General features: G+C 38.8%; 1 protein-coding gene across 3 annotated transcripts in view; it reads right to left on the reverse strand.

The window, feature by feature from the left end:
• Positions 1 to 7,822, reverse strand: part of fgr.S (FGR proto-oncogene, Src family tyrosine kinase S homeolog) — a 49,271-nt gene extending 41,449 nt beyond the window's left edge. The window contains exons 1-2 of one of the 3 annotated variants that reach the window (XM_041583923.1): positions 7,467 to 7,822; positions 5,553 to 5,576 (exon numbers count right to left, since the gene is read on the reverse strand). The gene's annotated coding sequence lies outside the window, so the exon portion shown is untranslated. The remainder of the gene's footprint in view (positions 1 to 5,552; positions 5,577 to 7,466) is intronic. The other 2 variants (XM_018249455.2, XM_018249454.2) reach the window with 2 other exon arrangements.
• Between the last annotated feature and the right edge of the window lie 2,041 nt (positions 7,823 to 9,863).

Here is a 9,863-nt window from a genome sequence, read left to right on the forward strand (position 1 = left end):
AAATTCGCCAAAAAAATATGATATAAAAAGCTGTGCAAAATAAATGGAGAATTTATCGGTGTGTGTAATTTTATACCATGCAAACGCCAGATTTGACGGTGTTATTTTACATTGCTTCAGGTGGAAGTCACTAAGAAGAAAAAATGCATAAATGTGTGGTATATGTGTGGTGTATTATACAACTGTTTTTTACACAGCATAATAAATATGCCTCTAACTGTCAAGTAGATGTCTCAGAAAATGGATGGAAGAAAAGGCTTCCTGTTCCATGTATAATACTGTACAACTTCTTACATAGGCTAGTCGCAGACTGGGACTCATCCAGGTCTGGACCGAGAATCAAAATAGGCCCTGGCATTTCAGGTACGCAGAGGCCACTACAGCCCACACAGAGGCCCAAACAGCCCCCACTAGCCCACTCATTATATAATCCGATGTTCAGGACCAATTCCACAAAACTTATACTGTATATAGACAGAAACAAATGTTGTAGGTGTTATATTATCCTGTAGTGGAAAGGGCTGAAAGGAATTGTCCTAGGCTGGAGCCCACTAGTATCTTGGACCATTTGGAGATTCTTTAACCTGGTTTGACCCTGAACAGAGCTTACCTAATACCATGAAGTTCCACCATTCCATGGGGGAACAACTGATGTACAATACATGGTCTGAACTGATACATAATGATGGTTTCTTCTTACCAGACATCTGCCATTCTCCATTCCCCATGGCTCTATAATATTGTGGCAGATTGGGTGCATTTCTTTGTTTTAAGTCCATATGCACAGTAGGTGCATATTTTCATCACAAGTATTCTATTTGTGGTTAATTGTTGCCTCACAGAAATCAGTGAACACAGAAATCAATTTATCTGGGAAGTATTAGAATTAGAAGTGGGGAAGTAAGACATGCACTGATGCTTTGGTGGGATGCATGTGTGCAGTACTAAGACCCCCATATGTGATTTTTGCAGCCTAATCTGAATTTAGCAATTGTAAATGTATAAACTACATAGTTATTGATTCCCACAAGCGTGACCAATTGAATCCCATGCTTTGTATTCTGACCCCATATTAACGAAATGTAGGAGTCTTGAAAAATAGAATTATATAAACCCTTCAACACTGAATACAAATTGAGGTCAAGTCAGAAAAGAAGAACATTTATGCAGGGTTTATAGAAGACAGAGCTGTAATGAATCACAAAAGTTAAGATTATCCCCTGCCTGGTAATGAGTCCAGGCAATTCTGATTTTGGATATATTATTTTTACACAAGTTCTATTTGGGAATTGCAATGTGCTTTGACACAAAGTGGGTGTTCCGCAGTACTTCCAACTTCCAATTATGGGAGAGCTGATTATGAAAAAATGCCAGAAAGGGAGTTTTGATCATAATGATTGACCCTGAAAGACAGAGCTGTTCTAACTGACCCATAATGTGCTATTGCTCTAAAATGCAAGTTTCCGTTACAAGTTTTTTTACAGCTGAATCGTCTTTGATAACAATACTATAAACATGAAAACTTCAAAACAAACCAAGTTGTTGTCAACACTAAATTATATTTGCAAATAGCCTGGGGGACTGGTCAGGCTTTCCGGTAACAAAATGCAAGCTCTGGTTTTCTTTAGTGGCCTTCCATTTAGTGCTTTTTATAATTAAAATTAAGTCTTACACCAAGAAGGAAGGAAGAGTGTGGGAGTGTAAAGGAGGGGAATGACTGATGTTCCTATTTAGCAATAGAGAAACCACAGTGACCTTATAGTGAAAAAAGAGAGACTTATCAGTAATAAGTGATAAAGTGCACCGAATAATGGTTCTGTTTACCTACATACAGTCCATAACTGACAGAGATTCAGTAAGTGTGACCCAAATGTCAGTTAACAAATAATGATATAACACATTGATGTCAATTATTTATAAACTAGATACATTTTATTGTTCTAGGTGAAACATTCATGGTGGACGTTGCCAAGTGGGAGGTGCCAGCATTTTGACCATTGCCTTTATGGGTTACTAATTAAATAATTCATTAATTAACTAAACTAACCATATACAGTATGGTGCCATTTTAGCTGCTGTCATGGCTGCTTCAGACTGAATTGGCAGTTTTAACCATATATGGGGCTATGATGGTAATGGTCACATCAGCTTGTTCATGTGGACCTCTCCCTATTATGATTCAGTCAGTGGCTCAGAGGCCAGGCATGGTTTGTCCGCATGTGGGTGGCCAAGTGGGAAAATACTATTTTACTCTCTAGGTAGATTTTTTCTTTATTTTGCTCTTTAGGTCGATAATGAGATAACATAGAGGTATTCTGCCTAAAAAAAATACCATTAATGACTGCATTCAGCTAAGATTTATCTATCATATATTTTGTCCTCAGTGTCCTCTAGTCTTTCTAAACATAATAAAGAAGCATGTGAAGACATAGAGACGCATATACTGTATACAGTCTTTACACTACTTGTGAAAACTGTTTCTGCTATTCTTATTATTTATTTAAAGTACATCTAGACCCCAATTGACATTTGCAGTTTACATTCATTTCTTATTTGTAACAATTTCTGTGATATTTGCAGTTCTAAACTACTAACAGAGAATCGGTAGCCCTCAATTAATTCTAAGATTTTTTAGATCCCCTTCAATAGTTGTAACCCTAATGTCAGGAGTGCTCACAGCCAAGATGGTGGTGCACATAGCTGCGACATCATGTGGGCACGCCACATAGTGATGCACCACCAACACGTGTCATCATAATGTTATGGTTTAAATTTTAAAATAAAAAGATACCAAAGTCCCAGGTTCAATGCCAAATATAGGTCTAAATGTGTGAGTTCCTGGATGTGCCTAAATTATTTTTCTGATTTGATTCATGGTTCCTGACTCAATACATGTAGTCAGTGTTGGACTGAGATGCCAGGGGCCCACCAGAAAACCTTAGACTATGGGCCCACTTTCCAAACTATTATTCTTCTCTCCTTACTCAATCTCTTTATTCTCCTAGTCTTTTATCTTTACAAACTATACTATATGCTTCTATTATTAAGCCTTATAAAGAAATAAGGAATGACCATGAAATAGGCCAAATAGTTAGAAGCAAGAGGCCCACTGACATCTGGGCCCACCGGGAGTTTTCCTGGTATCCCGGTGGACCAGTCGAACACTGCATGTAGTTTTGTACAGTTTTCAGTTTTGTGTATGCTGCCTATATGACGCTGACTATTATCTATATACCATGATCATCTGCAGATGAACCTTATCTGACATTTTCTGGTGCATTGTCAGATTAATAATTACAGAGGATGCACAACTCAACCTGAATTAGTTCAACACAAAAATACGTTGGCCATTCCGTTTATGGCCTCTCATATGATAACTATCCTTTACTCCATGGCCTTATTAGTAAGATGGCATATACAATGTTTCCAGGGAGCCACCATGTCCCTTTCTCAGGTACAACATCATATACAGTTTAGAAAGGAAGGTCAAGGACACCCTATACTCCAGGCATGTGCCCTGAGCTAGATGTTTACAGTTACTGGCTGCATCACATGTAGGACACCATAAGAGCAGTTCTCAAATCTAAAAACATATACATTTTATCAGTAACGTAACTACCTTCTTCCAGGCCAGGGTGCAGGATATGTTGGTGAAGAGACCCGAATGAATACGAACAGGCAGAAGGTGGTGTCCAGGAATTCCACTGGGCTGTTTTAGGCTCAGGTTTTTTCAGAGGCTTCTTTTTGACTAATGCACACTGCATTAGTTAAAAGGCAGCCAGTTAATAGGGGCTTTTGGGGGGTTTAGTTCTCCTTTAAGCATCATAGCAAAAAAAACATTATAAAGCAGCAGTAAGAGAGGGGCCCGCCTATAAAAGTACCACTATGAAAAATGTACATAATGTCATACCATACCAAAAAGAGGGACTGTTTCAGAAAATATAAAGTGATCCGTGAATATGATATTATGAGTAATATATCCGTGAGTATAAATACTAATCTTAATACTATTTTATGATAATGTGTTTGGCACTTTTCTTTATATATAATTGGATTTGGCTAAAATTAACAGCTATATACATACAGTATATATTTTCTGGACCTGAGCACTGTACTTTTCCGGAAATGGTTGCTCTTCAGGCAGATGCTTGTAAAGAAATGAATTGTGGCTGAACTTTTGTGGATTGCTAATATGTTTCTCCTTTGTTTCTCCTTTTCCTATGTGTTTTTTTGTATGTGTGACTTTTTGTAGCAATTCTGGCAGTTAGGGACATCAAATCAAATTATGCAGGAAACGTGTATTCTGTCAGAAATATTAAGGATTAATGTGGATTGTGATTAAGTGCTGCTGTGCAGAGGCCTGCCTCAAACCTGTGCAAAGGGAATAAACTGTGGTAGTGGTAGGTACAACTGGTGCTGTTTGGTTGGAAGTTTGTGGAGTGAGGATGGAATGTAATTATAAGAGAAAGAATTAGACCTTGCTGAGCAGTGACCTGTTAGATTGCTTTAAAGGAGAAGTAAAGCTTAGCTAAAAAGTAGGCTAGAAATGTTGTACATTATGTTTTGGGCTTCTGTACCAACAGAAACCACAGCCCTTTAGCAGAGAAGATCCTCCAAAGATGCCCCAGTAACATAATGTAATCATCAGCATTGTAGCATTATCTTATATTACAGACAAAACTCATTTTCTGCTTGTAAATTTGCAACCCCTAAGCTTAACTTGTCATAGTCAACAGATGCCCGCTGAGCATGTGAGTGTCACAGACATTTTCTAAGATGGTGACCTTCTGTGATGAGTTTGAAGTCCTGGATCGTTTCTGCTATTGAGATGCTAAAATTTTAGGCTGATGCAATAAGTTCAGTATGTTAAAGATGCAATTTTTAGTCACATTAATTTAAGAGTTTAGTTCTCCTTAAAGGGGGGAGCTGGGTTCATAGGCGGACATATTTGGGTAGAAAAAAAGTGTGCCATTCAGTGTCGGACTTGCCCACGAGAGCCTCCATCTAGCTAGGTGATGCAATGTTATAAATAGAGAATAAATAAAACACATATCAAGGATGGTATTTTTGGCTGAAATTTCATCCCAGATGAATACATTTTTTTAAAAAATTGTCATTTCTTTGAAAGTGGAGTATAACTGGAGTAGAATCTCTTTTTCCAAAAAATGCATAGAATTAAAATAAGTTCACTCCCCCGACCTTAGAGGAATGGGTTGCCAATGTCAGGGATATTTATATTATGGAGGAATTGACATCATATCTCACGGGGAAAAAGGATAACTTTATATCGACCTGGCAGCCCTGGATCTCCTACTTACATGCACATGACAAACTGTAAAAACATAGTAATATGCTAGAACGTTAGCCTTCAGGCTCTATCCCCAATACCCCCCCCCCCTTCCTACCCTTCTCTTTCTTTTCTACTTTCTTTTTTCCTGTGACATTACTGGTACTAGTTAACTTTCAGAACTGTATTCCTGTTGCTGTGAATGCTTACATGTCTGAATGTTGATCAGATGTGATTCTTTCATATATGTTTAATGTATGCTTACCTATTCTTCATGAATAAAAATTTTCTTGAAATACAAAAAAAAAAAAGAATTAAAATAAGTTAATGAGTCTTTCTGTCCATTAGACACCTACATATTTAAATAGATAGATAGATAGATAGATAGATAGATAGATAGATAGATAGATAGATAGATAGATCACTGCAATATGTTCACCATTTCCGACCTGGTGAGAGTCCTTTATTTTCTATGGGAGAATCAAGTATTTCTTGTGGGTAAATTATCATTAAAAATCATGGGTCCCCATATCACTTGCCAGCTGCAGAGTCCACCAGAAAGCATGGATTCTTAGCCTGCTGCCCTTGGGTGGTGTGCCCAACCTACATTGTCATGGGCAGCCCAAACCCTGTCCCTTCTTGAACCTTTTTAACTCTGAACCTTTTGTAGCTTGTCATTCAGGACCCTCACATATTTTTGGGCTCGTGACTCTGATGGCTGCCCTGGGTAAAATGAGTCATGGATATTTTAATTCCAACCCATAAATTGTATTAGTTCTAGCATTTAAGTACCTTATTTCCTTTACTACACTGATAACTTTTACACTATTTTAAGCTTCAAATGGCTAATTTCAGTCAGCAAATATTGGACAACAATTTTGGACAGAAACTCTAAAAACTCTGTGCTAAAGATAGATAACTATATTTTTTTAACCCGTAATGTATTCTCAGATGCCTGTGCATAAATGGAATTGTTAAAGACTTGAATGAATACAAATGCTCAGTTTCTTAGCACAGTGATTTCCCTCTTCACTTTCACTTTACAGACCCCCTGCTGATTAATCAGGACTAAAAAAGCGCAAATAAACTCTTCAGTAAATATCTAATCTCTATATGCATAGGTGCAGGTCTGGACTGAGAATTAAAATAGGCCCAGGCATTTCACGTACACAGAGGCCCACATAGAGGCCCAAACAGCCCCCACCAGCCCACTAAATACTGACTTTCTATGGGACCTTATAGCAGCCCCTCTGGCATTTGCCAGAACCCACAAATTGCCAGTCCGGGCCTGCATAGGTGACTTTATACATCTTTTTTTGTGAAATTTATGGGGGAATGTAATATGTTTTGTTAGCGCAAACAACTTTGCGAACATTATCGACCATGTTTACTTCCTTTTTGGCTGATTACAGACCTCAACGACTTCTTCACATTGTTTGAGAACAAATGGCTTTTGCGAACATGTGCAGTGTATGTAACAAAATGTCGCAATCGCAAAGCGTTTTTTGAGACAGAATAATTAACAAAACGCTAGAGCAGGTGTCAATGTTAACCTTTGCTTAGCAATAATGCACAATGTAATAGTCACTAATTAATTGTTTTACATTGCTAGCAGTTCTAAACATTTACAATAACATTTGAAATGCTCCTCCAGCATAATATCCTGATTTTTGCTTTCCTAGTTGCATGGCATGAAAATAGGGTTACCACCTTTTCTGGAAAAAAATACCGACCTTCCTATAAATTTATCTTTTTTCCCTAGTAATAACATTAGAATCAGCCATCATTTTTACCAGCTGGGCCAGTAAAATACCGGCCAGGTGGCAACCCTACATGAGAATCACCTTACTCCAATATCTTCCATGCACCCCAGCTTTACTCTGCGCTTTTTATCTCTCTGTGCAGGATAATTCCACGTTATTCTACTACTCTCTATAACAGGCATACCCAGTCGCACTGCTTATACCTTGGCAATATTACTTCTGGTCATTACAGTGGAAACACCACTATGGAGGACCATGGCTTTGGAAACATTACCTCGCTGCCAAAGAAATCTGCATAACAGCATCCACCAGCACTATCATCTTATACCCAAACTTTTAACAGCCCCTTGGGCTACAATGAATACGTTAATCAATGTGGTTCTGAACATAATTACAAAATAAATACCCCATCTCACCTCCTGAAAAGTTCCTTCCATGTAGCGATGTGTTTGTATGTCTCTGTATCATCTCCTTCTGTCACACCCGTACAGTACTTCCTCTCCTTCTCGTAATAAGGCTCTCCGTCACCTCGCTTGTCTCTCAATTCCCCTGCTTCAGCTTTTTCCCCACTTCTCCAATTTTCTCTTTGCCTCTTACAATATGTCTGCCTACAACAATGTTCCCACGCCCCCCAAATTTGTATCCCACACCAGATATAACTTTATTTCATAAAAACCTTTACCAGATATACATACTTTCTCTAGTTTTCTCTCCTTCCACCTGCTCTCTCTTTTTTCTGTGAGAAATGTTTTTTAGACTGCTAAACCCACCGGCATTTAGAGGGTTAATGAGGCTTTCACACAGTTAAGAAAAGGGGAAGTTGTTAGCTGAAAGGAAGTAACTTTGTGCAATGCTGGGTGCTCCTATTAAATGCATGTCAGTGCTTGTGACACAAGTGCGTAGGATTTCCCCAGTGTGTGATACTGCTAACAGAGGTGACACTTGAGAGCAAGTAGCACTAGCTGTCAGTGACATGCTGGCAATCAGGGCCAGTTTCAGAGCAGGGCAGATTTGCTTTTGCCTGAAAGTGAAGCATCACAAGGGCCCCTTGGGAGTTAAAATCTGAGGGTTCTGGCAAATGCCAGATGGGCTGCTATAAGGTGCCATAGAAAGCCAGTATTTAGTGGGCTGGTGGGGGCTATGTGGGCCTCTGTGTGGGCTGATTGGGTCCTGCATTATGGACCAGAGGGATAAGGAAAACTTGGTAAGATTTTCTAATTTTGACCTAAAGCAGATGCTCCATGGTTGTTGCATAATGACTCCAAAACAGAGGACTGACATTCCATTGCCATCTGGTGTCAAGTGTTGCCTTTTGAAGGGTCAGTATAGTACAGCCCATCTGTACGTCCCTTTTAGGGAAAGAATTAATAAATCAGGTGCAGTGTGTACTCAAGTGTAGTAACCACTGTAAGGGTAGCACAGAAAATGTCCACCTGTACCATACAAATGTCAGTATTGTTAGGCATATAAAGAACTGCATACAATGGTATAGGAGTGGGCACCTAAATTATGCTTGCAGTCTGTGAGTCTCAGCCACTTCCTCCCAAATGTTTGGTTCATCTGAGATCTGAGTCACACTTCCAGTCACACTGACCACATTACAATTATAAGACGTAAGACTTCATAGATATAACTAGAGATCACCTCCTCTATAAACCTGTATACTTCACCCCTTGCGTGTAGGATCATAAATTTATGTCTTTCACAACACAAGTTTTGTTTCTTCAAATCGAATTCTATGTCCTTGTGCCCCCCCCCAAGTTCCCAGGGCCCTGTTGTGTTGTTGTAGTCCCAGCACCACCTACAGTTGTACCCAAGCATGAACATACACAAATTTGCATCATTAATTCCTTGCAAACTGGCCAGCATTCTATAATCTGTATCCATGCTTGGTATACAGTATATAACTACTGCTTATCATACGACAGGGGATATGATTGCTCTGTACAATTACAGGTGAACTAGAGGATTTTACAGACAGATAGTGCTGATCTTTTTTTCCACATAGAAAATCTTCAGACTTAAGGAACAGAATTTTCACATAAAGTAGTAAAAATAGTCTTTCATTGTGAGGCTAGTAAGCCTTCTGGTGTTGCATGGAATATTCCCTGCAACATCAATCTCCCCAAACTGCCTCCACGTGTCTTCCCATCCGCTATAATGAAAAGTCGCCTGAGCTAAAGCACACGTGGAGGCAGTTCAGGGAGATTGTCGCCCAGAGGAAGAGGTGATAAGTCGCCAGGCGACAAAATCTCCGCGAATCTCCTCATGTGAACTAACCCTAAAAAGGCTCCGGTTACACAACAGACAGCAGATAAGCTCTGTAGAACATAATGGTATTATCTGTTAGCCACTATTTAACCTGTGCCATATAGCCTTTTTTCAATTTCCGCCATTGCTACTCAGCAGATTGTTTATATGAACTATTGTAGTGTTTCTGAAACAAACACACCAGTTTTACCAGTGCATTATATTTTCTAACTTTCTATAACTTTCATTTTTTGGTGTTACTGTTCCTTTAATGTATTTAATCAGGCCTTGGATGCCCTCGTGGACAGGCAAAATATACAGTTGGGTGTACGTGAATTTATATACAGTATATGTACATATTATTATATAGACTTATTCACAAATATTTTCAAATTTCTGTAACCTTAGTAATAGATGTGGGGTCCCAGATCAACTGTTGGACCAACAAAGAAAGCTTGAACCCCTCAAAAAATCTGAAAAATCATGCCACATCAAGGTTTACATTTTAGGTAGTTACAGTAGAACTCCAATTTTACATTTCCCATTTTATTTGACTGATATAT

The sequence above is a fragment of the Xenopus laevis genome, chromosome 2S (assembly GCF_017654675.1).
Source record: "Xenopus laevis strain J_2021 chromosome 2S, Xenopus_laevis_v10.1, whole genome shotgun sequence".
Lineage (NCBI taxonomy): Eukaryota > Metazoa > Chordata > Amphibia > Anura > Pipidae > Xenopus > Xenopus laevis.